At 40.4% G+C, this 25,453-nt stretch overlaps 1 long non-coding RNA gene across 1 annotated transcript in view; it reads left to right on the forward strand.

Moving 5' to 3' along the window:
• The first annotated feature begins 5,081 nt into the window (after window positions 1-5,081).
• The window catches only part of LOC121645674, a 40,465-nt gene continuing 20,093 nt past the window's right edge, over window positions 5,082-25,453 (forward strand). The window contains exons 1-2 of the long non-coding RNA XR_006011490.1: window positions 5,082-5,255; window positions 9,285-9,457. This is a non-coding gene — a long non-coding RNA (uncharacterized LOC121645674). The remainder of the gene's footprint in view (window positions 5,256-9,284; window positions 9,458-25,453) is intronic.

Raw genomic sequence — 25,453 nt, forward strand, 5'->3', positions numbered from 1 at the left:
ATAAAATATTTTTGAAAAATGAAGATGACTTAAATTGTTTGTCTTTGGTAGAAAACGGGCAATGTCAACTGAACCCAAAATATCAGAGAACAGCACAACTACACTGCTGCTGCAGCATTAAAAATGCAAGTTTGCCTGTTTATACAAAACATCCTGATGGTTTCTGATTCAGCAACATTTGGTATTAACTATGTATGCGTGCATATACATATAAACTCTGTGTGAGTGTGTGTTTGGGAAAAGTTCCTGACTCAGCTGTGTTTTATGTCAAACCAATCCCCACCTTGATCCTTCTGGAGGAGAAGCTTCAAACACAAATCCAAATCTCCTAAATCACTGAGGCAGGCAGCTTGCTTTCAAGCCCTCTTACATGGAGCCCAAACTAAAATAACTTGTGAAAGAACTGGTGCAAAACTGGATATCTACAGCTGGGAGCAGCTTCTTCATAGGCAGCTCCGTACAAGTATAAACAAGCATGAAACAGCTTGGTTCTTTGGGTAAACATCTACCTGAACACGTCCACTAATATATGGACTCAGTCTGGAAGTCAAACACCAAGATAGCAGATTAAACGCTTGCATTACCCATGACATGTCATGACTGAAATCAGTAAATATTTTGTTTCACAGTAACTAAAATCCTGTTTCCAATTTTTGTTATAGCTTGCTATAGATAAACTTAGAGGAACTGTTTCAAACATAACATTCAGGTCTATTATCACCTGAAATCTTTAGATAAATTTAGATTAAATTGTTAATTTCTTGTCACACAAATGTGCTTCTGTCCCACAACAGGTCTCTGCTCAGTGGCATCAGCATAATAAAACATTTAGCTCCTGTGTTCAGGTTTGACCACCTGTTTTAAATTGAATTGGACGTTTGCATAGTTCAGAGGAAGCTTTGAGCAGGCAGGACATGTACAAAGAATATCAGAGCATTTGGTCCCTGGATGCTAACAATAGCTCCTTTGGGCCCTGTGGGTAGCTAGGTGGGGTTTTGTAGATTGGACTAGCATCACACATTCAGCATCAGATCTAATCAAGTATATGGGAAGTTTGAAGGTTCAGTGGTCATATTAGACTTCTTGTCTTGGTGTGGGTAAAAATATTAAAGTAGGTGGATAAAGTCAGTGTTGCACAGTTTGTTTGTCACTGGTTTTAATGTTGTGGCTGATCAACAAAGAATAACTATCACAAGCACTATGAGTGTTTTTAAAGCTCTCAAAGTGATTTTTTTAAACATTTCATGTGCCAAATGTTTTTATTGTGCGACAGGTCTGAACTATAGGTGGCTGACTTTTGGACTTTTCCATGTTGAACTGTGCTATTAGGATAAGACCTTCCCTAAGAAAGGTATAAGGCAGCATATGTTTTTGCTCCAAAATCGTCTTCTTTCATTTAACATTCATGCCATGTGTACTAATAAACAGATGCTGGCTTTTGAGCTGTGCTCTTTAAACATGCAGGAGGTTCCTCTCCTCTTTAAGTCAGTGCATGCAGAGTAGTCACATTTGTGGATGCAGCAATGAACTATGTTTAGCGTTTGTGGTTTTTAGAAGTGTTTAAATCTGAGCTTATGCAGCAAAATCATCTACATAGTTGTTTTTAATAAAGCACTTCCAGATGGCTCAAAGATCATCACTATTCTTTACTGATTTTTCATCTTGTTTTTGTTTCATACGTCCTAGAGCAGGGGTGTCAAACTCCGGTCTTCAAGGGCCGGTATCCTGCAGGTTTTCATTGTTTCCCTGATCTAACACACCTGACTGAAATTAATTGGTTATTGTGAAGAAGTTGAGTAGAAGCTGTTGAATGCATTTGATTTTATCTAGGTGTGTTGGAGAAAAGAAATAACTAAAACCTGCAGGATAGTGGCCCTTGAAGACTGAAGTTTGACACCCCTGGTCTAGAGCAGGGGTGCCCATGTTCAGTCCTTCAGATCTACTCTCCTGGAACTTTTAGATGCAACAATTCTCCAATACGTCAACATAATCCATCCAGAATCTAAAGATTCTACAGGGGTTGGGGAAACAGATTTTAAATCAATGTGGCTTTGTGTTCTGTCTAATCTCCTTACCAAAATGGTTTAAGACTTAACCTCACTGGGACATTTTTTTGTATCCATACATGCTACTGACATGTTGACCATTAACTTAATTAGTTATGAGATGTTCCATTACATCTAACAGATGGATTTTGTTATATAGAAAGAACATTTCTAATATTAGTGCAGATTCTCAGCTTTAGTTTTTAAAGCATTTACAACTACATCAAGGATTTAGGACTTATGACTAATTAATACATAGAAATGTTCATTCTGGAACTCAAATGTAAAGAGACTAGACAGTTCCTTCATGCAAGCATTGTTATTTTCCTATTGATGCCAACCATTCCTTATTATTGCTATTTTTCCTCTTCTAACATTCATAGTTTCCATTCAGATGGAGTCTTCTTGCCTCCCCTTTATCTAAAAAATATATCTATGCAGAAAAAACAGGTTTCCTCTAACCTACCTCTTGTTATAAAGATAGACACTGAAGCCTGAGGAGGATATTTATAGAGTTGTTTGCTTTTCCATCAGAACATTTGGACTGAAGGTGTCAGAGAGAGTGTCATTTTTCTTTATTTTACCATGTCTGATTTTAAAAATAGCCTCCTCCCCAGCTTATTTACTCCTGTTTTGGTTGAATAGAATTAATTTAATCTTTTTTTATTATTATTATTATCTTTCTCTACTGCTTGTCTTGGTTGAAGGTTTTTTGTTTCAATGTTGTTTTGTAACCTGCAGACCTTGGAGGTTTCCTCTGTGAAACATATAGGAACCATCCAGCATTTTAAAACAGCCCCACACACAGTCAAAGAATAGTGTGGGAAGATCTCATTTTCATGATATTTCTTGGGAATGGTTGGGTGGTTTTTCAATTCGTATTTATGGAAAAAGTTCACCGATCTATCCTGACCCTTTTAAACAAACCCATCAGTGCAGACAGGCAGGGAACTGATGCCGTTTTGCACCTCTTCCTCTGCCTGTGCCTGGGGTAGCGAGAGGAGGGTTTTAGGAGTAATGACTGCTCTGCTCATTGCCAACAAAGCGACTTTGCTTTTCCGATCGCATCTTTTATTTCCAACTGCTTACCAGTTTGTACTTCACCTCTTCCACCTGAATGAGCAGTAAACATGCAAATTGTGGCAGCCTATCTGTTTCTTTGCGTTCCAGAAGCATTATCACATCTGTGTAATTGTTGCATCAGACATCAGTGGTGATGGTCTGCAGAGAGCAGAAACCGGTTACCCAGGCAGAAAGAAATAAGCTTTGCTCAGCAAATACAAACTGCAGTTGGATACAAGTTATCAGGGCGTGATAACAAGAGTGAGTGTGCATTTGATCTGAATGTGTGTGTGTGTGCTTTCATTTGTGTGCACCAGTGTGTTTGCACTGGGAAATGGGAGCTGTGGTGTATGTGCATGCATATATCTGTGTGTGTGTTGATGAAAGGAAGCATCTACTGCTTGTGCTGCAGGATGTTTTTTTCCTCCCGCGTTTCTTCTCCCCTTTGTCTCCGGACTGGTGACAATGAGTGGAGGTGAGAGGGCAGCAGAACCAAGGCAACACCATTCATCACACATGTCAAACAGTTAGAGCAGCTGTGTGGGACAAACTGCAGAAATTAGCATTTCATCCCTCTCCCTCCCTCTGTCTGTCTCAGCTCACATCTCTCTATAAATTTCCATCATCGCTCCACATGTGATAAATGACTCCTGAAGACATGTAATTTTCCAGCTGTTTGGATGAAAACATGCCATTATTGACCTGCACTTTCCATATATCGAGCGTTGTGTGGTGGGTTGAATGCAGCTGTTCTACTGTCCCGTTATCCGGATCAGGGTCTGAGGATTGGTGGTAGTCTACTGTGATACTAAAAATGATAGAATTGTACACTGGTCAGGGCATCTTAGACAAACTGTCAGCTAAACTACCTGAAGATTTTTAAATCCATGACTGAAAAAGATAAATTAATAAAATCAATAAAATAGAATTTAATACAAGTTTCAATTAATTAAAAGAAACAATCAATCAATATCCCTTGATTCCTTATTTTTTCCATCACTTACTGAAATGGTTAGGCTAATTGTACATGGTTAGTGTTAGAATCAGTGTGCATTGTTGAGTGTACACGTTGCAAAATACCTGGTTACCTGGTAGTAGTGACAAAAATCTGTGCAATTATGGCTGACAAATTTTACTGGTCATCAGTCATGATTCCAGTCATGTTGATGCCCAGCAGAAGACAACAGTCTAGGGAGAAGTTACCATTTTACAATGTATAACCAGAAGTGTTTGATCAGGCCAGATTTATTGATTGATTACAAAAACAAATAAACTGTAAACCACAGTCACATCACAGCCAAAGAAATATGATTCACAAACACCCAAGTTATAATTAGCAAGTCATGGAAATAAATATTTAACAGTTTCATTTAATTATTATAAGTTTAATTGTTATTATTAAAACATTTAATTTTCATTGACTGGTATGATCTCCTTTGCAACTGGTTGAGTTTTACGAAAATGTATTGGCTAATGCGGCACACACTATATCGAAGCCTCTATTGCAGGGGTAGCCAACGTTGGTCCTCGAGGGCACCAATCCAGCTGGTTTTCCAGATTTCCCTGCTCCAGCACACCTGACTCAAATTAAGTGGATCCAACAGCCTATAAGGATCTCCACAATGACTTGTTAGTTTAAGTCAGGTGTGTTGGAGCACGGAAATCTGGAAAACCTGCCGGATTGGTGCCCTCGAGGACCGACGTTGGCTGCCCCTGCTCTATTGGCTCAAATAATGTGTCAATCAAAAGGTAATCTTGGCAGCGGAAATGAAGTTACAATGCAACAGTAAAAAATGGTTTTAAGCATAGATATGATTTTGAGGTTGTATTTCATTATCTAAGACAGGTTCATATGTTTGAGAAGATACCATTGTGTTTTTTTTAAGTCAGGCTCTATACCAGTTGATACCAGTTGGTGGCGGTAATGCATCAATTCGTTGTTTGCCAACCTCAAATAAACGCCAAGAGGAAGAAACTAACGCCAAACCTAATTAAGCGATACTTATTTATGAACAATGCAACATTTTTCTGTGTCTTTTATTTGATGTAATGTTTTATGAATCAAGTATTTCACTTGACTGGATGGTCTTGAATTCCGCCACTGCAAAAGGACTGGTTTTGACTGGATATTACCTGGAGGCGTTGCAGGTGAGTTCCCTCAGTTTAGCTGGCTGTTGGCGGTAATTCTACCAGCTGTAGTAATTGCAAGTAACATTAGATAGAGCATACATTTGATTTAAACTCTGCAGTACTAAAAACATTATTTCTGCTGTGATATCCTGGCCAATATAATACTGATATCAATCAACACTTTCTTAATAACATGAGGCAAAAAAGCAGAATTTAAAGAGATATTTGCTTAATATGCTGGCGCACCTGCTTAATTATATATGCGCTGCCCTTAATTTTGAATTCAACAAAATGTCATAAATATCCTCATATTATCAAACATCTTGTACGTGGGAAAAGTAAATGAAGGATTGGGCGCGTAACACAAGCATACATATGCAGATGACAGTAAGGCCTAAAAGTAAATTATTATTATTATTATTATTATTATTATTATTATTATTATTATTATTATTATTTAATTTATGTAAATATAGTCTCACTCAATAATGTTGTTAAACAGCAACTACGTAGACAAGGCTGCCTGTCTGCAAACATTTTATTCAGAGAGCTCCAGAGAGAATTACTGACCACTTATCTCAAAAATAGCAAATGATCAGCTGATTAATCCCAGTATAATCAGACTAAGTGTGTTTCCGTCTCATCTCTTATTGAAGAAGAGAATACTTGGCTAAATCTAAGTGATATTATTTAAATAGATATGGTATTTACAGTAAGAGCATTTAGTGGCTGGTCAGTTAGTACTCAGCTTGCAGTGTGTGTTGCAAGAAAAGGTTTTTAACCCATCTTTAGGCAAATGACCATATTTGTACACTTCAATGGACATACAAAATGCATGCTAGTCCATGAAATCATAGGGCCACACTGAGATCTCCACATCAATTATCAAAGATCAGGCTACATCCCAGCTACTTCATGTCGATCAGCCTTCAGCCTAAAAATGTAAATAAACAGTCAGTATTGACAACTTACTACTGTGTAACTTTTAGTTATTTTAGAAAAAAGTATCCAATCTTTAAAGTCTTGTAATATCCTCCAATATTATAAAAACACTATTTTCTATGGATGAAATATTTTATTGCCACTAATTTCAATGAGTGTTTGATAAAGAGTGAAGAGCACATATCAGAAATGATAAAGTATGAAAATATAATTGGAACCCCTTTAACCACCAACTGAATGCAGTACAGAGATGAACGCAGACTAATTTCATCGCTTTGGAGATGTATTTCTCATAGATAATGTCATCAGGAGAAAAATCATTCAAGGTTGTCTGAAACTGAAACACAGCATCCTCTGGAGCAGGTCAGGTGTGCAGCAGTTACCATGGTGACTTACCTGAGCAGGTGACATTTAAAAAAACATTAAAAAGACCTTGAAAATATGTTGATCGTGTTTGGTATTCACCTCTCTGGTTAAATGATGCCAGTTTTTACAGAAGAATGTCCTCTTGTGACACATTTGTGACCTAAGTTACTGAAGTAAGTCACAAACATCAAAGAATGCTTAAACAAAACAAGAAAACAAGAAAATAGAAAAATATTTCACACTGCTGGACATCATCTGATGGCTTTTTCTACCAGCTTAGCAGAGTAGAACATACCAGCTTGGTACAATCAGTCCCAGTCATAATTAGCCACTGGAAGCCAGTTCCCTCTTGTATGATACTTGTTAGTCTTTATTTTGATATTTAAGAGCTGGTAATTAGCAATCAAGCTAATGGGACCTTGGAGCAGAGGAGAATTTGTAATTGCGTTGTAAGTTTTCTAATAATATTCTAATTATTGTAAGTGGTTTTGAGTTTCCATGACATGTGGATCATTGACGAATGTACAGATTGTTTCTGTGTTGTTTCTATTCTAACCTCGATGTCTTTTTTTGTTTTATTCCTTGCACAACTTCTGGTTCATTTTTTATCCCACTCTCTTCTTTAACAATCGCCAGCATCCTTGCCTGCCCACACTTTCCTTTCTCTTCACTTCTCTGCTCTCCTTGAGATTTTTGCTTAGGTTAGGTGTGGTGTTTCACTGGGGGGTGGTTACTTACATTTCACCTTGCAGTCTTTTACAAAAGCAGCTATTCATACGGGCTGAGAGCAGGAACGTTCATGAAAGCTGAGTGATGATTTTATTCAAAAGAAGAAAAGAGGAGAGAAACTCATGAGCAGAAATTGGTTGTCATATATTTGAATGGTTGTTGAAAAGAAATGTGTTATTTTACCCTGCTGACTTGAAGGTTTGTGTGTCTGTGTTGCTAGTGGAAATTTGACTCTTAGTGCAGTTTTCACAGAGAGCCAGTGTGCCAGTGTTTCATGATGCTGAGCTCTTAAGGTGCAAGGCGTCCTGTCCTGTGGGCTTTAAATATGCCATTGGCTGCTTGTGGGATGGCTTGATGAACAATCTCTTAATCAGAGCCTAATTGTTTAGCATGATCCTGAATGACCTGCTTAATGGAAGCCCCCTCTTGATTAATGATGTGTGTTAACAAACACAGTGGGAGACACCCCAAAACCTTGTCTGACTCTCGTTAATTAAAGGCTGGATCCAAATGTATCTGAGGCTGGATTGCGCAGCTGGTCATTGACACAAAACCTCCATTTTCAAAGTTTGTCTTTTAATTTGTGCAACTTTAGTATTAATTTTATTCGCATGTTGTTGCTGGCAGCTTTCTTTTCGTTAGGTCTTTTAGTTGCTCAACAAATCATCAGTAAAAAAAGCATTTAGTATAAAGATGAGTTCAGAAATATGTCGCTCTGCGTGTCCTTCAAATTTTTCCACTGAAATGAAACATTTCTACACCCACGTTCTGCCTTTTGATAAAGAAAACAGAATTACCTTTTGCAAAGGCCAACTTATTTCTATGGTTGTATGAAGTTGCAAAGTAATATGCTAAACTATCCTCTACAGCTCACACACACTGAGGACAAACTACATCTTTAAAAAATAAATATTACCATGTGCAAGTTCACCAATGTTTTTTCACACAGCATCTCTTGAAGATGTTAGGTGGAAAGAGCTCAACAAGTAGAAGTGTTTATTGAAGACTCACCATTGAGTCACTGAAATTGATTTTTAGCTTTAGAATATATGTCAAAAAAATCTTTTAATTGTGCACTGGAAACAAAGACATTAGTGTAATAAACTGCCTGTGACAGGACTCGTCAGCATTAAAACCCAGGTTGTTGCTTCATTAAGGACTTGTTCTTTTGTGATAAGAACTGTCGCTACCTCTCTTAAGAGGTGATGCGACCACTGAGAAGGATGACGTCAGTGCACGAATGTCACCACTCTCTGAGGCATAATTAGTTAATCCCCCCCCCCGATGGGTAGAGTCCCACACACTGACCCAACACTTATCTTCCTCAGCTCAGGCCACCCAGGAAGCAGCAGCAGAGCTGGAAATGTAAAGGAGATAGAAGAGAGAGGGATACTTCAGGAGATTATTTATAAGGCAGATCTTACATTTTCCTGATATGATCTGTTATGAGCACTTTGAGCTAAATGTCAACTTTGCTTAATTACTTTTAATGGCTTTTTCATACAAATCATATAGGCTTAAATCCTAAGCCTGGTTTTGACCCATCGTAGCTGTTGTGCTGGTCCTTGGCTATTCTCTCAAGTCAAAGGATGTTTACACACCATTATACCTTCTCAGTATTCATCTTAGACTTTTCTTCCTGTCACTACTTTGGTCACGGACCATACCAGATGGTACAGCTGCAGGTTTAATTGTCTTTATTATCGAGGCATCTGTTTTCCGCTTTTTTAACCCAGAACATGTGGCGTCATCCAGCCAGTCAAGGCCATATTTGTTAAATTAGAAAACAAATTAAAACAAAGAAGATTTGTGTCTTGTGACAAACTAGTGATACCACTCTTAACTCAGTATGTTACAGCTCTGAGACAACAAAAGAAATGTATGAAGCACTATTGTTTGCATCTTGCCTTCTGCTTCGTTTGTGTTTTTTATGCCTGGAAGTTTGTAAATGAGAGAAGTATCACAAATCCTTTTGGTCCTGTTCACTTATTTATTTATTTATTTTTGTAGCTGCCTGGACGTGTTGCACCGAGCCGAAGGCTAAGGGAGACAACAGGATATCTTAGGCTTTGACAATCCTTCTGCCTTGGATCTGCAACAACAAAGCAGCTGAGGGAAAATGTCATCCTCCCATCATCCCTGACGGCCCTGCATGAATGAATAATTTCTCTTCTTCGACTCAGGTCAGAAAAAAAGAAGAAGGTAAAGAAATCTCTAACCCTCTTACCTTGAAGCCTTTTCACATGAGCAGCCCAGCATCATGACATGTGATAAGACTCTGAGGAGGAGTTGCATGCAGAGATGCTTTGGAAATAAAAAGATTTTTTTTTTCTTGTGGCAAAATGTTCCCAAAATGGGAAATGAAGTGATTCACCCCAGCAGCTCAGTGCGTGCTCTTCCTCAGGAAGATGAGATGGGGTTCATCTGTGAAGAGGAAGGTGGAGGGAAATTATCGGCAGATTGGTTGGCTGTGTTGAGTTTGCTGCCGTCATGTCAGGAAGGAAGCAAAGCTTTAGAAATGCATCATTGTCACCATTATGCTTAATAATTTGAATGACATGTCAGTGCATGACTCAAAGGCACTTGTACGGGGGCTGGCAGGGTTATTAGAAATGACTCCCCCAATGATGCGTGTCACTGAAGCAGCAAATTAACACGAGGAGATGGAGGCATGTTAAAAGCGGGAGAGAAAGGGAGGGAAGAGGGGGAGATGTGAGGAGGAACGGGGATAGATGCGGAGGAAGATGTTGCTATTTTAACTGTCTTTGTTAGCTGAGACGCTCTGGTTGTGGTGTTCCAGCTCCTGCTCTGTTAAAGCTTTTTCTGAACACCAGGTGCTCCTATTGTGATAAATGATTCTCAGCTGTGCCAAACAATGGCAGAAGCACCCAGACATATCCTTCATCAAGTAGCTGCACAGTTCCTCTTCAGCAAACTACACAGTTAGCACTGGTTTGTGCTAGCGGTTGTGTGTCTTGTCACCACAGGACTGAAGGCTATTTTGGCTTCTTGTTTACTACATTAGTCTTATGAGAGCTGACAGTCCTCTGAAAGACACTACAGAGTGATTTTCCCTGCCTGTGTTCTGGCCAGTTTCTTGTCCAGCATCCCCTTTTGTCTACATTTGTTGCTCTTCTCATCTTCTCTGACGCTTCCTCTGTGCTCGCCTCGCCCAGCTCTTGCAGGCTCCTTTGTTTCCTCGTCTCCTGGCTCTGACAGCAGACGAGGTGTGATACATGTACACTGCCTTCACCTTTTTCCACCCAGTAATTTATGCTGTCAGGGGTTTTACTCTGTTTGGATGGCCAGGCTTTCATGTGTGTGTGCAGAGCAGTATCTTGAGGTGTCAACACGTTCCTTGTTTGTGTTCAGCATGAGATCGTAGCTGGTAATTGATGAGGGTTTGCTGCCGAAGGCACGTAGCACATAGTGGGAAGAACCCACCCGTGTTTAACCCCATAAATTAGAGGAGCAGAACACGTTGTGCAGAGCTTAGCGAGTTTTCATGAAGCAAACTTGCAGCTATTTCCAACTAGAGCCCAAACCAAACCGCAGCATTGAGAATACTGGCTTGTTGAAGAGCACTGAGCTAAAACTAATGCAGTCTAATGGCCCTTTCAGACACAACATGACAACAGCACTCTTTTGCTCTGAAAACCATTATTTCCAATGCAATGCACCCCTTAAACAGCAGTTTGTTGCTGCATTGAGTTAAGTGTAGCACACCTATTGGTGAGCTGCCGTCCAGATAAAAGTTCATCTGAACCACTGAGCCAGGCTCTGTGGGCAGAGTGGAGGAAAAGCAGACATTATAGCATCTTATTTACCTGGATTAAATAGTAAAAGTTTTCTGTTAGTATTTATGCCTTGAGAAAAAAAGCCTTATATGGCTTTTTTTAAACAGGCATATCAGATGTGTTTGCAGTCATGTGGCTTGTTGTTGTGTAATGTGATGTGGCCTGTAATCCTGCTAAGTTTTAAAAATGTATGTTTTGCTCAGCTGATTATAAACCTTCGCTATGTGCAGCTCAGTTGCCCCTTTACAAGAGCACATTTGATATTACACATATTACTTTTCTAAGGTGAGGTTCATAAAGATCTAGGGAGATCAAAGCATATCATATTACACTTCCCAACAGATGGAGTTTGTTTTAAAGGCGCTGATATCAGAACTGTCCTCAAATCTCTCATCCCACATCTTGTAGCAATGCCTCATTTGCTTATTTTTAAGTTTCCAACAGTCTGTATGTGAACTTCAGTGGTTCACTATCATCCCTGGTTTCTGAATTTTCTGTATTGGTTTACTTTGTTGAAGTCATTGTTATGAACATTTTACAAGCTCCCCACATTCTCATAGAACCAGAGGTAAATCCTGTAGCATGTGTGTAGGATGAACGCTCACACAGACTTTTGCACTGATGTATTGACCTCTATTTGAATCGAGGACCAACATATCTTAGGACAGGTCTTTAATTTATAAAAACAGACTGACAGTTGTAGTGTGTGTATTGAATGAAACATCATATTACTGAAAAATTTGCCAGAGACTCAGCTGTTTAAGGTAAAAATGTTGCCATCAAACAAGTTCTTTTGAAAAGTCTCATAACATTTTTATTGACTTTAGCTATCCAGAATTGATTGTCCTAATTTAATTTCAAATTCTGAAATGCTTTACTGATAAGCCGTTGACAAATTAATTCATAGCAAATGGATTAATTGATCAATCGTTTAAGTCATTAATCATGTTACATTGATAAATCTTTGCTGTTTCCAGCTATTCAAGTGTGAAGTTGTTTCTTTACTGAACATGTTTGAGGCAGCAAGGCTTACAATTTCATTGTGCCACTTGTGGCTTATGGATCATGTAATGTTATGCAGTTAGAAATATCCTCAAATTAATAGCAAGGTATAGTAAAAAATGATTGTCTAATTTTAGCTGCAATACATTCCATCACTGGTGTACCTGCATCTGTAAAGGAGTGTGAAGTCATTCTCATGTTGGCACGGAGTCTGCAGTCTATGCTTCTAAAGGCATCATTTCTCACACACCACCTTGTCCTCGAAGTAAGAAGCTCTTCCCACCCGTCCTCAGTTCCCAGCCACACAATAACTCTGTTCAGTATTCAGCCAGGCATGCTGGCCAGGATTCTGCACAAGTGATAAAACCCCCTTTATCAGCAGGAAGCGTTCGCAGCCTGCAGATATATCCAATCTCTGCTGTGGGGTCACACAAGTATGAATTAGACTGGCTTACTGAACCCCCAGTGGTTAACTGCTCAAGCTTAAGATCTCATTACCATTTGGTGTTTTTTTTTTTTTTTGTTGCTAATGAATTTATTTCCAATGTTGTTTGTTTGATGTCTAATACAACATTGGGTAGATGGAAATGAAAGATTTTTCCATGATTTGTCTTCTTTTTAAATCGTTTAGGAAAACATCTTTGCAATCTGTATTTCTTAGTTTATTTCAACAGAAATCATAATTGGAAACAGTTGAGTGATGAAAACCATTTGGTTTCCATTTCATTTAAAAAATTTTTTTTTATTAATTCCCTATTAAAATCAGCCAAAGCCACAGTTACAGCTGGCTGCAGGCTTCACATACTGTTTCCCACCTTTGGGTTGATTACTGGACCCGGTAACATTCAGTCATAAATGTGTGTGCATGTATGTAATAAAGCTCTTTTGAAAATGCCAGCAGGAGCATTGTTCTAATCGCTGTGCAAATATTGCCTCAGAGGAATAAAAATCGCATCACGCTTAGATCCAATTTGTGCAACCCTCACCAATTACTTTCACGGTCCACTTCCCGTCTAATACAGAAAGGCCAGATTATCCGCTGGATGTCTGGGTGCTGCACACCCTAATTACAAACACAAATTGGAAAAACGCAACTTGTGACAAAAAATCTGCCATGTGATTTGTCCTCTTCCCCCCCTAATATATATATATATATATATATATATATATATATATATATATATATTCACTAATTTACTTCAACTCTGTATCCTCAAGGAGATAACTGGTCTTTGAGGAGAAGCCTACTTATGTAAAATGTGAGAGGTTTTTGATCTTTTTATTGGTCTAGTAATCAGATAAAGCTGCAATATGGATGTTCTGTGTCTAATTGGGTTGATGTATAATTAATCCTAACAGTAGTACCAGCATAGCTCATTACATGACTGATTAAGAGGATACAGAGAGAAAGAAGACGGAACATCAGGTTATCAAAGTTTAGTCCAGGGCTTTAAAAAGCTTAGTAAAAGATACAAAGACAGAAAGCTGCATGTAAAACTAAGCTGGGCGAAGTTTTAAGAAGACACAATAACCCAGTATTAACGGACTTCTCTGCTTCACTTACAGCTTGTTTTGCTTTTTATTACTGCTGCACAAGCTCTCTGCAATTTCACTGTTTCTGCTGGCTGAACAAATCTCATGCCTGGACTCACAAAGGACACGGGTAGCGAGGAAGTCGGGGCCAATCGTGATGTAACTGAAGAGGGAACCACTGGCACTGACTATAACACTAATGCATGTGAAACCTAAATTGCATCGAATGGGTGAGTCTATGTGCAACCAATAGAAGCTGAAACTGATGCAGTGGGCTTGTGGATGTTTAATGGTCTCAGATTAACCATGATGAGCACATTAAAAGTTTTCAGATAGATCTTGCTGCCAGCAACATCAGCTGAACCATTTTCAAAGTGCTTTTATTGTAGATCTGCAACTTTTACTCCACTTGTTTTGTTAAATATGAATTTTTGCAAAGATATGTTGTCACATGGACAATTTGATGGCTTGTTTCAGGGCTGTCCCATCTCTTCTTAATTCAAATTTGAAATAAAACATGCAATTCTTCTAAGAAATGCGAATATTGTGTCATCTGAACTGCAGTTTGCTGTAAATGTTGCATGAGCATCTGTTGCCAGTGATGTACTGTGATTGTTGGTCAGAGTGATTTGTTCTTCATGGTCAGCATAATATTTTCCTGTGTGGTGTAGTTTAGTTGTACTTTGTATAATGATATCGTAGTGACACTTGAAATTTTATATGTTGGTTTCAGTTTCTTCATAAATTTTTAAAACCCCAAACAATGCAGATGAGTAATGTATATTTGTTCATAGATTATTCTCTCTGCAGTGATGGCACTTTTAAGAGCCTCTAGTGAGGGAAATGGTATAGCAAACTGTGCTGAATAGCAGGCAGTCAGATAACCTTCAACACCCATCGTTGACTGCCTTGTAAATGGTGCCTTAGCCGCAACTAGAGAAAAGCTAGTAGTTCGGTCTGCAAAATTCTTGCCACTTCAGAGTAAAACAGCTTCCTAACATCTTTATCCATTCTTCATTAGTTTACCATTTATGGTGTAACATACCTTTAGATTATCTTATTTTTTGTTGCCAGGAGTGTCCTCAGAATGGATTTGCTTGCTAGTTTCTTCCATTTTTGTATCGACTTAACAAACTTAACTTTAGCTGATTTGTTGAGAGGTTACAGTGTGTTAGGTCAATCTCATATTAGCATGTCCTCTGAGTATTCTTTAATACAATAGTGATGCAGAATATTAAAAACATGTTATCTGTTTTGGCCAATAAATGCTTTAAAACTGAATATTGGTGTTGGCCATGACATGGAGGTAAAGTGAAATTTGGCCTATTTGTGACTAATTTCAGGATTGTCACTGAGGATGTATCATCCTGTTATAGCAAGATAGAGTTTAGTGCTTTGGTTGAAAATGTTTTATAGAAATATTTTGCTATGCATATTGTAAATGTAAAGTTATTTTATTTTTTACAAGAGGATCTAACTTTGGATTGTCATAAGAAGACTAACAATAAAATCTCATTTCAATGACAGGAGACATTTTATTATCTCAGCTGTTTCTATCAGCAATCAGTCAAGATTACTTTAAAAGAAACTGGGAAATTGGATATCAGCAGAAATGTGAATGTGCATCCCTACTATTCAGCCTTCAGTCTGAAGCACTTTTAAACAATTTCTTTTCATTCAAATGTGCTACTGATGTTGGAAGCTAGGCTTAGCAACAAATCCTAATGTTAGTTATAAATAACAGCTTAACAAAAAAGAAAAAAAAAAGAATTACCTCCATCTCTGTTCATTGTAATTGATTCTTATTTAAATTCCAGCATCCCTCTAACTTTCGTCCAGTCTTAATTAATTTATATCTCACTAATTAGGGTGCACGGTGGTGTGGTGGTTAGCACTGCAGCCTCACAGCAAGAAGGTCGCTGGTGCGAAGCTCGGCTGGGGGGAGGTTCAAACCTTGAGGGTGGTGGTCTTTCTGTGTGGAGTTTGCATGTTCTCCCTGTGTATGTGTGGGTTCTCTCCGGGTACTCCGGCTTCCTCCCACTGTCCCAAGACATGCATGTTAGGTTAATTGATTTCTCTAAATTCCCCATAGGAGTGTGTGCGAGTGTGAATGGTTGTTTGTCCCCTATGTGTTGGCCCTGCAATGGACTGGTGACCTGTCCAGGGTGTACCCTGCCTCTCACCTGTTAATGCTGGGATAGGCTCCAGCTTACCCGCGACCCGTAATGGAACAAGCGGTACAGAGAATGAATCTCACTAATTTAGAATCAGCATCCTTCATGGAGCCTGTCACTCATTTCTAAGGATTTTATGACATGCCTGTCATTTTCTGCATGTCATTTTGAGTCTGACAATCTCAAAGCAGACCCTCATGAGGCAAAGGTTTTCAAAGTTGCACAGAGCCCAGGGCTGCATGTACAACTGTGGAAGGGAAGTGGAGAGAGCCGCACTTCTTAGCCTTCAAGGAGATAGATGTGTTCTGCCAGTGTATAAATTGGCTGTCGGTTACATCTTACAAGGAAAAACGACAATCGGTGGGAAGTTAGAGGCCTGGTGACAATGATGGAGAGATGAACAGTCCAGGTGGGTCAAAGCGAAGAGGTAGTGAGGTGAAAATTGGGAGAGGGCCGAGGTTATTGTTAAATATCTCAAAGCATTGGTTGGAGAAAGGGAGACAACTGTTTTGTAGTAAGAAACCTGCAGAGACGAGACAATAAATAAAGAGAAAGATCGGATAGATTCAATTATGAACAAAGGGAGCATCAGATTTCTATTATGGAAGAAAGCTGCCGCACTGTCAACACTGAGCAGTTACTCAAGCAACAACTGTCATCATTATCACAGCCATAATGACTGTGTTATTGTTCTCAGTGCCTACAGCATATCACCTGTGTATTAAACATAGACGCCGCTGCAACCTCAGAGCTAAACCATGACTGGATTGAATTCAGAGTAATAAAAGAGAGAGCCACACAGTAGAATAGCAATTACTCAAACAATCTGGCAGGTCTGATGAAATGAATGAAACCTTATGACTTGGCAAACTAGCTTCATGGTTAATGCAGGACTTCCTGGATGGGGGTGGAAATTATTGGAGGACAGTTTTCCTACGGGATAGTAAAGCGATTTGGTTATACCCTGCAGATGTCCGCTATCTACAGGTAGAGGGAGAGACGGAGGCTGTCTGCTGCAGGATGGATGAGATGAGGAAATGAGAGGAGACTAGACAATGGGTTGGGCTGAGACTTGGATGCTAGTAACAGTATCAAAGGAGCCATGCCAAGAATGGTGAGCAAAGGAAAGATGGAGTGATTGCGTCCTCATTTCTCTTCCAGATCCTGCAGGGGCAAGATCATATTTGCTTTTTTGGGAATCATATGATAGTCAGAAGATAAAATAGCATCCTTGTAATTGCCTGAAAATTTTAAGACAGGAAGTGATCGTATGACCCTGTGAAGTCTATTTTGGCCTCTATCATAGAATAGCATCAGATATTGACACTCTGCAGTAATGACCTACCTTAGGGCTGGAAGCTTCACGCAGAGTAATGATGACCCATGTTTGCCTGGAAGCCACTGCTTTTCTTCTCATCGATGCAATTACGGCACTGAGGCATGACTGGCCAAAAGCCCCCACAGCGGAGGAAGATCACAATTCACTGCCCTCCTTTCACTGTCAAAGCCAAAGATGCCACTAACATATTTCAGACAGTTCACTTTAAAGTGATTATTAATCTTTTTTTTCCCTTTCTTTTTAAATCAATGTAATTGGAGTTTGGTGTCAAGGCTCTTTCCCCATCATTTCATGAAAACATGTTTTGACAATATGATATTAGAGTTATGAGTTTCTGTCCTTGGCGCCTACAAGTGGATGCTGAGGTGGTGGTGGACTGATAAGAAAAAAGCAGGCCAAGTAGAGAGCTGAAGCTTTGTTGATGCACATCCAACAATGACTTGCCAATCCCTGGTATTCAGTTACATGACTTCTGTCAAATGAAGTGGTGGTTAATCAAACCAAAATGGCTAAAATTGTTCAGCGTTGACATTTTCTGAGTAGTGTCACAGTTTAGATGCAAGTTCATACACTAGATACCTCAAGGTTGAATTATGTGATGGTTTAATCGTTATATGTTATCCAACAAAGATTTATGCTTTTAAAGTGGAGAAATGCCCATCAGTTCAGTTTCTCAATATTATAAACTATCCGGTGCTTCAGACAAGTTTCTACATGGACAAACAGATGCTAGGAAAAGCTATGTAGCCTGAAACCTGTGTTAATGGGTGAAGTCAGTTGAAATTAAGGCCCCTAATGACAAATTCTTCATTGTTTCTGCATGTTTAGGCACACATTTCTGGTTTCATAGTGTCATTGTTTGTATATATGTTTGGTGTAAACAATCTGCAGCCTATTATTATTATTATGACCTAGATTCTTTGACACAGCCCAGTCTGTAGCCATGTTTAGAAACGCATCAGGTTACAGTTCAGATAAGGCCTGTACTGTGTACATGAGCCTGACAAAGTTATTCTGATCAGGACGTGCGTTTTCATCCATCACATCTTTACGTGGAATAAATAATTTTGACATGTGCAGATTTATACTGGTGTCTGGCTTTCCAGAAACTGTAGTAGAAGAAGAAACTAATTTCCAATGTAAACAAAACAGCAGTCTGTGTACATATATCTTACCTATTTCAGTTTCTCCTCCTTAATAATTAAAATTCTTTTCTCAAGCAGTGTATTTGTAGGCATACCAGTCAGTTCTAATTTAGTCCGACCATGTCTTCAGCTAAACGTATCTCCCCCCCCCCCCAAAAGAAATTTGAGTTAAGCAAACCGTACAATACAAGCGGTAATGTAATTCAGGCTCACGTTATATTGATGTTTATTTATGCTTGCGTGGGGTCTGTGTAAGGTTGGTTACAGCATCACCGCTGTATGCTCCGCACACCTCAGCAGACCTATGTGGAGCATATAGGTCTTCCAGACCTGATGTGTACCTGTGTTTGCAGCAAGGTTGCACAGAAGGGTGGTTGCAAAGTTTTTACTGTTACTGCACTATAAATTCATTTCTAATGACATAATGTGATAAAAACCAATATAAATATATAACATACAATATAACATAAAAGTATGCATGTAATATAAATTATGCAAGTGAGTTCAGAGGTGGTGGGGATTACAAAAAAAAGCAACAAAACAAAAACAAACTAAGCTGGAGCTGCACAGAATTGCAGAGGCTTTATTTTGCTGTACCTTCTATGAGAAGTCAAGCAAATGGTTGAAGAATATTACTGATGCTGTAACTTATTGTGTGGCCTAAAACATCAATTTATCCAGATATTTTAGAGGAAAAAAAATTGATATATATAATTTTATATATCAGTTTTTTTTATTTTTTCATATATATATATATATATGTGTGTGTGTGTATATATGTGTATGTGTGTATATATATATATATATATATGTATATATATATATATATATATATATATATATTTTTTCTTTTTGACACATTACCTTCCCTTGATCCCAGATCATCCCACAAATGATTCCTTTCAAAGTTTCAAGTTCAAAATTTCTTTTTGTGGATGTCAGTTGCAGCTTTTTTCTTTTCTCTTTTTTTTTTTTAAACCTTTTCCCACCTTTTAGTGTTCAACCGAAAAAATAAACCCCAAGGCAACACTGTGCAGCCTAGTTTATTGACTAGCCAGTCAATGTGCAGTTCACATTTCACATTTCACATTTGCATTTTTTATTTTTTTTTTTTTTGCATTTTTTTTTTTTTAAGATTCCTTTAGATTTTCTTTACTGGCTACATTAAACATAGCTAATGACTGTAGTAACTTCAACACTTACTGGCTAATCTGTAACAATGAAATGGAAATATGGCGTCATAATGCATTAATTAATGTCAGTGCTCATGTGCATGTTTAGCCTTTATCAGTGAAAAATGAAATGACAAAAGAGGTAATTTCCCCTTTCTCTCAAAACGGTGTGTAATTGTGTGAGCTACAGTGCAGGGGAAGGGAGTACTAGTAAGGAAAGGTCTGTGTGAGGCTTCTCCCTCCCCATTCTTTCCGACAAAGGCTTTAATTCACTGTAATTATACAGATGGATTGAAATATACAGCAAGACAGGGAATCACTCCAATTATGCAGAGCTGATTAAAACTTGGACCCCTTGCCAGGGTGCTGCAGGAGCAAGAGAGGAGTCAAGATGCGCAGCAAAGAAATATTCACCATATAAAACCAACACTGTCTACCATAAGGGTTTTTGTATTTCTTGCGAGACAGAAGTGTTTTACTCTAATGCCAAACTGGAGAGTATCAACATACAGTTTGATGGTCTAGTGCATAAACACAAGTGTCTCCACTCTTGACAGAAGGGAAACTTGTTGTGTTGAAGTCTCATCGACTCCTAATGAAGATGGATCAATGCTATTCATTTAATGACAAGCGCACACAGCGTACTGCTCAGCCCATCTCCTGCGTTGTGTCACTGCTTATAGCTACAGCATTTCTGAAGAGCAGCGGAGCTAAGTCCTTGGCATCTGGAGAACGTAGTCACTGGAGGAGAACAAGGAGGAGACAAAGGGAGAGAGGAAAAAAGACAAAAAGAAAAGGAATGGAGATGAACAGAATGAGAGGGAGATCACAAATAGGGAGGAATGGAGTGAAAAGGGCAAGACATTTGTCACCCTCTCCTACAGGATCATAGGAGGAAAGAACAATATCATTAATCTCCTGACATTTCAATATTGTATTAACCTTTCTAGTGGAATTCTGTGGGCTCATTAGTCTTTTTTCCTTTTGAGGGAGAAAAAAAAAATAATCGATGGAACAAGCTCTGAACACGATCTAGAAATACACTACCATCAAATAACATCTAACCTTAAGCCAGTCACATGATGTAATCTGTCTTTAGCAATCAGCAATATTATTTGCTTAAAATTATTTGGTAAAGATACAAACGCATTATATAAAGAAATGAATGGAGACGAAAGGGCGTGCTCTCCAGTAGGTCACCGTCATAAAGGAGAAAAATGACTAGGCTGTAAAACAACAGTTTAAGATGGCAACACAAGCACATCAGCCATTTTATGTGAGGTGGGGGGAACAAAAGGCCCAAGGCCACACAAAGCGTGATGAACTGATGTCTCCTCTTCACCACTCAACCTGTCAGCGATGGAAAGATCGAAGCAGAAGGAGTAAAATGAAGGCTGAACCCAAAGGTGCCCAAACTTCCCTGACGTGTTTGTCTCCCTCCCTGTTACACCTCCATAGCCTGCTCACCCTTGTCCTCACCTTCCATCTATCACTGCCTGAAAAACACCCGCCATTCAAATCACCAGCAACCCCTAGGCCATTTGACTGGAAAAGCCTAAAAGAGCCAACCATAATTAATTCCATTATGTTTCCTCTGTGAACATCAAATGCTGCCACGCCTTTTGTCCATCATCGTTTACATCTAACCTCCATGATTTGTTCATGTCAGTGCTTTGTTGAGCCAATGCGGTGGTGCTGTTGTGGAAACACGTTGCTTTTTTACTGCCGTGATTGCATGTTTGTGTTAGGCATACCTAAACTTGAGGCGGAACCTCATGGGTTCAAGGGTTATTTCAATATTGTCATTAGTGGCATAAGAGACACCTTGACAAAGAGGAAAGTACTAATAGGGAATTCTTTGAATTCACAAGGGGATGAGTAGTAGGGTCACACACCTGTTCTGTTTGTGGGAAAAGCTTAATTAAATTAATTTAGACATCTAGTATAGTCTATATTGCATTGGGCAGGAGTCTAATTTAAAATCTGCTGGGAATCAACACAATAACAAAAGACATTCCAGTAATGTAACAGGAAGCTGATGAAGGATGTAAAAGTCATGGATTTATGTATTTCTGCACCATCTCTGCTGGGAATTCTACCTCATTAGTATCTCAGGTTATATTTGGCCATTGCAGCCCAAACATTTGCAAATTGATGAGCTGAACTGTTTTATGCAAAACTGGACATTGTTACATCAATGAAATAAAGAACTTTGCATGGTGTTTTATTTTCTGCATTTGCTTCAAATCAGACCTTGAAAACCATTTTTGTGAGCAATTTTTACTGAATATAAATAAGTGTGTAGACCTGGAGTGATAATTGCTTGGTTTGATTGGGCCATTTACAGGCAATTATGCACATTGAAAGCAGGTCAGGGTAAAAAAAAAAAAAAAACTTAAACAATTTATATTCAGGCTGTAACTCCTGTTTACTTCACCCCTGTGATAACTGTAAAATAGGTATTTTGTATGTTTTAATTTAAGTGAGAAAGGCTTTAATGAAAAGAAAAACAATGTGTGAGACTTGTTTTTATTTTTTTGTTTAAAAGTGTTAAATAGCTGCATTAATTTCTCTGTGTGTGAGAGTATCTTAAAACATTGATCACATTTTTTTATTTGTCTTTTTCTTCTTTGTTTGCCTAAAGTTTGTGTGTGGGGTCTAGAGTTAAGTGGGTAAGAGCCAGTGATGTGGAGGTTAATGTGGTGAAGTGCTCTGGTATATCATTAAAGCTAACATGTCTCCAGTGGTATGAGGTCTTTCTGATGCTATGTTAATATCAGAGTAGCCATTGGTCTTGAAAATGCTGTGTAGTTGCAGTAGTTTTGAAACAAACCCGACTGTGGACAGAGTTACTATTGCCTCATAAATTTAGTTGGTATAGAAAGGTCCGTTTTTTGTGTTTATATATATATATATATATATTTAGCTCTGGTTGGTTTAAAATAACAGACATTGTGTGATTGCTTACTGAGGCTGCAGTGCTGTTCGGTTTTACTGTTGTTGATCTGTTGTCTGAATTAAAAGATATTTCTCATTATACATGGATATTAAACTGATTTCATCCATCCATCCATTCATCCATTTTCTACCGCTTATCCAGAGTCGGGTCGCGGGGGCAGCTGCCTAAGCAAGGAAACCCAGACTTCTGGAGGGATCCCAAGGCGTTCCCAGGCCAGCCGAGAGATGTAGTCCGTCCAGCGCATCCTAGGTCTTCCTCTGGGCCTCTTTTCGGTGGGACGTGCCTGGAACACCTCACCAGGGAGGCGTCCAGTAGGTATCCTAACCAGATGCCTGAGCCACCGCCATCTGGCTCCTTTCGATGTGGAGGAGCAGCGGCTCTACTCCGATCCCCACCCTGCGGAGGAAACTAATTTCGGCCGCTTGTACTCGCAGTCTTGTCCTTTCGCTCACTACCCACAGCTCATGACCATAGGTGAGGGTAGGAACGTAGATCGACCTGTAAATTGAGAGCTTTGCCTTTTGGCTCAGCTCCTTCTTCACCATGACAGACTGATGCAGAGTCCGCATCACTGCAGATGCCGCACCGATCCGCCTGTCGATCTCCCGCTCCATCCTTCCCTCACTCGTGAACAAGACCCCAAGATACGTGAACTCCTCCACTTGGGGCAGGACCCTATTGCAGACCCGGAGAGAGCACTCCACCATTTTCCGGCTGAGGAATCGTGGTCTCGGATTTGGAGGTGCTGATTCTCATCCCAGCCGCTTCACACTCGGCTGTGAATCACTCCAGTAAGAGCTGATGATCAAGGCTCGATGAAGCCAACAGAACCACATCATCCACAAAGAGCAGAGACCCAATCCTGAGGCCACCTTGGCTACGCCTAGAATTTCTGTCCATAAAAGTTATGAACAGAATCGGTGACAAAGGGCAACCTTGGCGGAGTCCAACCCGCACTGGAAACAATTCTGATTTACTGCCGGCAATGCGGACTAAGCTCTGACACCGGTCGTACAGGGACCGGACAGCTCATACAAGGGGGTCTGGCACTCCATACTTCCAGAGTACCCCCCACAGGAGTTCCTGGGGGACACAGTCGAATGCCTTCTCCGAGTCCACAAAGCACATGTAGATTGGTTGGGCAAACTCCCATTCCCCCTCAAAGATCCTGAAGAGGGTGTAGAGCTGGTCCACTGTTCCACGACCGGGACGAAAACCACACTGCTCCTCCTCAATCCGAGGTTCGACTATCCGACGGACCTCCTCTCCAGCACCCCTGAATAGACCTTACTGGGGAGGCTGAGGAGTGTGATCCCCCCCTAGTTGGAGCACACCCTCCGGTCCCCTTTTTTGAAGAGGGGGACCACCACCCCAGTCTGCCAGTCCAGGGAACTGTCCCCAATGTCCATGCGATGCTGCAGAGGCGTGTCAGCCAAGACAGCCCTACAGCATCTAGAGCCCTAAGGAACTCTGGGTGGATCTCATCCACCCTCGGGGCCTTGTCACAGAGGAGCATTTTAACCACCTCAGCGGCCTCTGCCCCAGAGATGGGAGAACCAGCACCAGCTACCCCAGACTCTGCTTTTTTATCGGAAGACGTGTTGGTGGGATTGAGAAGGTCTTTGAAGCATTCCTTCCACCACCTCACAACGTCCCGAGTTGAGGTCAGCAGCCCCCCATCCCCACTGTACACAGTGTTGACGGAGCACTGCTTTCCCCTCCTGAGCCGCCGGATGGTGGACCAGAATCTCCTCGAAGCCATCCGGAAGTCATTCTCGATGGCCTCTCCAAACTCCTCCCATGCCCGAGTTTTTGCCTTGTCAACCGCCGAAGCTGCACTCTGCTTAGCCCGCCGATACCCATCAGCTGCCTCTGGAGTCCCACAGGCCAGAAAGGCCCGATAGGACTCCTTCTTCAGATTGACAGCATCCCTTACTGCCGGTGTCCACCAACAAGTTCGGGGGTTACCGCCACGACAGGCACCAACGACCTTACGGCCACAGCTGCGGCTGGCCGCCTCGACAATAGAGGCACGGAACACAGCCCATTCGGACTCAATGTCCCCTGCCTCACCCGGGACATGGTTGAAGCTCTGCCGGAGATGGGAGTTGAAACTCTTTCTGACAGGAGACTCTGCCAGAGTCAACAACAGAATGAAAGAGGGTCCAGCCCCTCTCAATGACAGTGGTTCCAGAGCCCAAGCAGTGCGTCGAGGTAAGTCCAACTATATCTAGCCGGAACCGCTCAACCTCGCGCACCAGCTCAGGCTCTTTCCCCGCCAGAGAGGTGACATTCCAAGTCCCTAGAACTTGCTTTTGCAGCTGTGGATTAGACCGCCAGGGTCCCCATCTCTGGCAGCCTCCTGCAGGTTGTGAGCCCATGAGAGGGGAGGCACATGTCACTCTTTCGGACTGAGCCTGACCAGGCCCCATGGGCAAAGGCCTGGCCACCAGGCGCTCGCCTTCGTGCCCCACCTCCAGGCCTGGCTCCAGAGGGGGGCCCCGGTGACCAACATCCGGGCAAAGGAAACCTTGGTCCTTGCTTTCTCATCATCATAGGGGTGATTTAAGCCGCACTTCGTCTGGTCCCTCACCTAATAATAATAATGCATTTTATTTCTTGGCGCCTTTCAAACACCCAAGGTCACCGTACACAAAAAGAAAAATAAATAAAAAGACAATAAAAATATAAATTACATAAGAGTTAAAAGAGATAACGGACATTGATATAAAAATTACACAAAACAGTCAGTATACATGGGTTATAGGGAGTATGCCAGTTTAAACAGGTGGGTTTTGAGTGCAGATGTGAATGATGGAAGGGAGTTGATGTTCCTAATCTCGGATGGAAGTGAGTTCCAGAGCTGGGGAGCAGAGCGACTGAAGGCTCTGCTTCCCATGGTAGAGAGACGGGCAGAGGGAACAGTAAGGTAAATGGAGGAGGATGACCTGAGAGCATGGGAGGGAGTGACAATATGGAGGAGATCAGACAGATAAGGAGGGGCCAGATGGTGAATACCTTTGAAAGTGAGGACCAGTAACCTATAGTTAATTCTGTA

This window comes from Melanotaenia boesemani, chromosome 9, assembly GCF_017639745.1.
Source record: "Melanotaenia boesemani isolate fMelBoe1 chromosome 9, fMelBoe1.pri, whole genome shotgun sequence".
Lineage (NCBI taxonomy): Eukaryota > Metazoa > Chordata > Actinopteri > Atheriniformes > Melanotaeniidae > Melanotaenia > Melanotaenia boesemani.